Source organism: Bubalus bubalis, chromosome 19 (assembly GCF_019923935.1).
Source record: "Bubalus bubalis isolate 160015118507 breed Murrah chromosome 19, NDDB_SH_1, whole genome shotgun sequence".
In the NCBI taxonomy this organism is placed as follows: domain Eukaryota; kingdom Metazoa; phylum Chordata; class Mammalia; order Artiodactyla; family Bovidae; genus Bubalus; species Bubalus bubalis.
The window spans coordinates 69,912,965-69,918,964 of record NC_059175.1 but is presented as its reverse complement, the minus strand read 5'-3'; positions in this window follow the sequence as shown (position 1 = coordinate 69,918,964).

The following is a 6,000-nucleotide window of genomic DNA, read 5'->3' as shown; positions in this document are numbered from 1 at the left end:
GTTTGAGCAACGTGGGAGACAGTGAAGGATAGAGAAGCCTGGTGAGCTGCAGTCCATGGGGTTGCAAAGAGTCAGACATGACTTAGCAACTGAACAGCAGTAACTCTGTATAAAAAGAAGTTCTGCCTGCTTTCTGTCTCTGGGTGATGTAATCCTGGCTTGAACCCAAGTCCCATTACACTTCTAATTCCATCTGTGCAAGTCACTAAATTCAATCCTGTCAATTCTGCCTCAATTCCCCTCCCACACACCTCTGTTCCAAGCCATGTATGAAGAAAGTATCATTTGAGAAATATTTTTAATGCATTTCATCAGTATTAGGGTTGCCAGATTTAGCAAATAAAAAACAGAACACCCAGTTTGGGGTATTCTTGTTTTTTTTTGCATCTGGTTTACTACATAGTTTCTGTTGAAAATGTACTTAAATGTATACTTTGAATACAGTTGCTTTCTAATTTTTGAATCATTATTGTCAGCGGAACAGAAATTATGTGAAAAGCTTGATTACTATAAGGTAAGGAGTGATCCTGCTGAAAAGAAGACAAGAAAAAGATTGAATAAATATATAATTTATGAATTACACAGTCTTTATTACAAATCTGAGCATTGCCGCCCCTCAGAAGGAAACACCCAGACGTGCAGAGTAATCGTTAAAGTCAATCCTCTTTGATATGGTAATGATTTCTGTGCAAACTTTGTTTTGCACATATTTTGTGATTGTGTCAGCTTAAGGTGTGTTTTTCCCAGGTAGAAAGCTAAAACATACTGCACGGGGCAGTTTATAAGCCTTATTTGAAAATGGTGAGCATTCTAAACAGGCCTCAGTTTACCCTCTTGGCCTGGTCCCTTCATGGCCGTCATTCATGGCCCCTTCATTACCCGTTGTGGCCATCACTTGTCCTCGGGCTCTGAACAGGCCAACAGGGCAGGTGGGTGCTGACAGTGGCCTGAATCACCCAGTGAGGAGCCTCTTGGAGAGCCTCCGGGGCAGGCGGAGCTGGGAATTGGGAGGCAGACTGCCTGGGGCGCTCAAGGGACCCCCCCAGAATCCTCCTGAGCACTGCCCCCTGCCCTCCCAAGCTGTGGTGGGCACCGGCAGGCATCGCTTCATCTGGGGTTGTTTGCCCAGCAGCTCTGCCTCCGGAGTGCAGACCCTGCCTCTTTCCTCAGGACCCCTGCCCAGAGCCAGAGCTGGAGCCCTACGGAGGAGGCCGCCTGCGCACCCCATTCCGCTCCGTCATCTAGTGTGGGACACACTCCAGATGACGATGCCATCACGGCACTCAGCACCTGCCTTGGGCATCCTGCCTGAGGCCTCCCAGGCCTCTACCACCACGATGAGTCAGGACCACCGCAGGCCTGTCTCCCACAGATTCACTACCAGCGGCTTTCCCTGATCACCAGGGAACAGGCCAAGAGGGCCTCGCCTGCAGCCCACGGCCCACCTGCGGCGCACCCTTCTGTCTGGCTCTGACACCCTTGTGCTGGGCAGGCAGGGCCAGCAGGGGCAAGCCCCTGAGAACATCCTCTGCTTCTGCTTAAAGATCTGAAGTCAGCAGAAAGTTTACATTGTAACTCGTTTGTGCCACTCTCTCCTTGCAAGGGGCTTTATCTTCTTTCAAAGCCCAGCAGCCTTAAGTAAGCCCCTTTCACTGCAAGAGGCCGAGCCCCACCAGAGGTTAAGCCAACGCCTTTCTCATCAGGGCTTGGGATCCCCCAACCCCTGCCACAGACAGCCCCCCACCCCCACCCCCAGGAAGCTGGGCCTTTCAGGAACTCCTGTTTACATCTGGGCCCATTACCAACTAAGGCGTTATTATTGGAGGGGCTGAGGATCACTAATCATTTTAAAACAAATTGCTTTTCCACTGCCCGAGAGTCAGAAAGAATAAACCTGGAGCAGCCAGGGCCTCCTGTCTAAATAAACCAGCACATGGGACCTGGCTCTGCCCAGGGGTCCGTTGGGCCCTAAATTCCACCACTCCTCCCACCCTTCCACCCACCCAGCCCTTCCTTCCTCCAGGCCTTGGCGGGTTGGTCCAGGCCCCTTCCACCATCTCCCCATCCTGGATGTGTATGGACCACCGCCCTGTTCCCTCCTGGAGTGGGATGGCAGGAAGCTGAGGCCAAAGTCATGTCCTGGGCACAGCTGACCCAGAACAACAGGCCCATCCGAGGATTCCCAAAGGGTACAAAGCACCTCCAGGGGTCCAACCCTCACTCGCCCCCAGCCCCAGAGCCTCCTCCGCAGGGCCAGGCCTCCTGCACGTCCTGCCTTTCTTAAGGACCCTCTCCAGCCCAGCGGGAAGCTCCGGACTCCACTTCTGTGGTCCCACCTCTGCGCTGCCAGCTCTGAGAGGCCAAGCCAAGGTCGCCAGGACCCCCCAGAGGAGGGCCCCAGTCGGGTCTGGCAGGCACAAGTTCCCAAAGTGAAGGGTTGGAGGTTCAAGGGTTCAAGCACCCCCCCACCCCTTGACTCTGGAGCTTGTCCTGAGGGACTGTAGCTGGTGGCCACCCAGGCGACCTGGCACGCCCGAGGGCGCCCCTATCCGAACCCCTAACTCCGCTGTGTCCCCGCGGGCACCTCAGCACCTCCAGGCAGCCCTCCAACCAGTTCTTAAAAAGAAGCCTGTGGAGGTAAGTCAGCTCGCCTGGTCGGGCCTGTAAAACCCCGACCTCTCCTGGTAAGTGCTCTGAGAAGAGATGTCTCAGGCCCCTCGCCAGTGGGAAGTCGCGCCCAGACCAAGCGGCTCGCTCTAGAACCGTCAGGCCTCTGACTCGCTGTCCCGGAGGTGCGGCGGGTGGGGGGCGGGTCACCGCCCGGCAGGACGGGCGGAGAGAGTGCTCCGGGCGGCCCAGCGAGTGTCATCCCGACTGGGCTCCCAGCGCCGCGCAGCAGCGCCGTGAGCGCCGCAGACTCGCAGAGGCAGAGGGAAAGGGGCGGACAGAGGCTGGCGGCGGCTCCTCCCTCGCAGGCGTGGGAAGGGCGCCCGAGCCTCCGCCGATCGTCCCGAGCTCCAAGGCAGAGCTTTCGGTTTGCGGCGGCCCCGGGTGTGCACTAGGCGCCCCTTCCGCGCGCTCACCGGCGCTCCCGAGGGGCAGGGCGGGTGGCACCCAGAGCCGCCGGCGAGGGCTCCCGGAGCAGGCCTGGAGGGCTTGGGGGCGCGGAGAGGGACCGGGAGGAGGGGCGGCCGGCGAAGCCGAGCTAGGGGCGCGCGTCGTCGGGGGAGCCCGGGATGGGGCCTCCCCTGGGACCCGGCGGGAGTCTCGCGTCCCGGCAGGCTGCTGGATGGCCCGGGCCCTGGCTGCGGCCTCCTAAGGAGGCCTCGAAGGGTGACCCAAGCCCGCTCCCCTCGAGGGGCTGGGGCCCGGAAATGGCGGGAGGCCTTAAGCAGGCCGCGCGCCCCGCACTTCCCAGTGCCCGGGCAAGTCTCCGTGCTCCCGGGACCTGCGGCTCGGCTTGCCCTCTTCGGTCCTGGTCGCTGCCTTTCGGTGCCTCCATGTGACCAAGGAGCGCACACGCGGTGGCGCTGCGCCGGAGGCCGGCGGGACAGAAATGAGTCTGGGGGTGTCCGCTGAGGGCCGACCTCAACCCCGGAAGGCCCCCCCGGGGGCTGGAGGCAAAGGAGGAGACAGTTCCCTGAAGAAATGATTGTAGTAGTTGTGCAGGAGCCAAACGTGGGCTCGAACCAAACTTGGGGTGACGGACGTTAAAGAACTTCGGGTTGCCCGGCCGCTTCCAGCGTGCGCGCGCCTCCTTCGGGGCCGCAGGCGCCCATGGCCCTCCTCGCACGCGCTCCGGGGCGGCCTCCTGGGCTGACACTGCCTCCCCGGAGGACATCCATCTGCCGCCCCGATCTTCCCCGGACACCTACTTGTCCCCATCTGACCTGCCAGCTCACCTCCCAACTTTTAGGGTCGAGGACGCTGCCCCCGCCCTCGGGCCGGAGGTGGATGAGGGAGCCGGACGCAAGCGGAACCCGCGCCCGCGCCGGGCGAACACGCGGCACCCTTCCCACCCCCGGGCCAGGCGGCCTCGCTGTGCTGGTGCGAACAGGGCCTGAAAACCGGCGTTCTCTCCCAAGCTCACCCTTCCCGCGTTAGAAGATGTCGGGGGTTAACATGTTCGCTCTGCCCTTTCTCTTGATCTTGGAGGGCAAAAGCGGGAACTGCTGGCACCTTTATGGGCCTTAGACCTGTAGCAGCGAGCAATCCCAGCCCCAATAACTTTGATCAGCCTTATTAATTCCAGCTGCGCTCTATTTGTTTGTCATTTTTCCCTTTTCTTGCGCAATCATTATTTATGGCAGAGGAAAAGGAAAAAAAATATGTGCCTGAAGTAGAATGGAGGCAGAGAGGGGGTTTCTGACAAGGAGAGCAGTGAATGTGTTTCCCCTAAAGGTCAGCAACAGGAGGGGCGTGGTTTGATCATCTCCCCTCTGAATCATTCCTCAAGAGCATTAACTTAATTATGCGACCAGAGAAATGAAAAAAAAAAAGTCTTTAAAATAACCAAAGGTAATTATAACCTTGTGTTGTTGACACTAATGGTTAATAATTGATCAGGACTTACACACAATCAATTGCCAATTTATCTCCCCCACAAAACCCTGAGTGAAGTCCTGTTACTCCGCTCCTTCCCCTGGTCACTGCCTACCAAGCTCCACCGCTGCGGCCACTGGAGGCAGCCCCAAGCCTCCCACTTGCTTCTCTAAGAGCCTTCCATTTAATTTGTTTTCAGTTTCATCCAGAACAGACTAACATGGGGACGCCTTTTAAAAGGCCTTTCCTTATTATTGTGGAGCCACCCTTAAACAAACAAAGACCATTCTTCCTCTTTCCTTTTACCTGGGATTGCAAAAGAATGGTCCTCGGGTTTCCTAAGCCATCCTATTTGCATTATATTACCAGGAGAGTCCTCCTTCCTAACATCTTCAGTTTTTATCTTTCTTAGAAAGAGCGTGAACATGCTGCCCTCAGTAGAGGGAACAGAAGCCCGTCCTCTGCCTGGAGGGTGGAGGGTGAGGTGCCAGCTAAAACAACGTCCCTCTGTTTGAGGGAGACACAGGTGAAAGAGCAGAGTAGGGCGTGCAGAAGGGGGTATATTTGCTCCCCAAACCCAGGGTGGGATGCTTTCTCTCTCACTTGCCAAGGCCTGATGTCCAAGTGCACAGCATCAAACACCGGCTTGTTGGCCTTGCAGCCCAAGGGCAGGGGAGGGCTGGCGTGTGCTGTCATGGCCAATAGAAAGTAATTTCCAGCAACTGGAAAATTATATTGTCATAGATTACTTCTCCTTATAATAAGCCTTTAAAATATCTGTAGGGATTTGTCACTTACATAAAGGTTTGCAAATACATCAAAGGGACATGTCCCCTTTGCGATTTGTAGAAATTCAAATGCTGTTAATCATAATATCCACATATGACAGGCTGTTGTGTATTGTTCCCGACTGCCTCTTGAGTTAACACATTTTTTTTAAGTGTTTACAATGTTGTTTTTAAAAAGCAGTGTAAAAACACATATTTAAAAGGTCTATTTATGTCCTTAATTTGGGGGTTAAAATGAATGCTTTCCTTGGGATTGTCAATGCACTGGGGAACTAAAGGAAAATTATATGGTGGGTGATCATTGGAGACTGTTACTTGAAGGAACTTTATAATAATCCAGTGTATTATTTACACTTGAAAGAGATGCTCTGACTTCACAGATAAATGGCTTTGGATGATTTTGGCAAACGGTTGATTGTTTACTTCGACTTGAGCAGAGAAAGTTTAGGGCATATTTTCTGTCCTGTTTAAGAAACAAAAGATCGAATTGACTCTTAGCCTCTTTGATAATATCTCGATGCGGTGTGAGATGACCGCAAAACGAGCAGCGGCCCGCACGGGCCAGGCCCGCAGGTGTCGGCTGAACACGCGCGGGGCGGGCCTCGCGGGGACCGGCTGCTCGCCGCCTCCTGGACCAGCTCGGTGGCGGCGCGAGCTGCGCGGAGCCCCT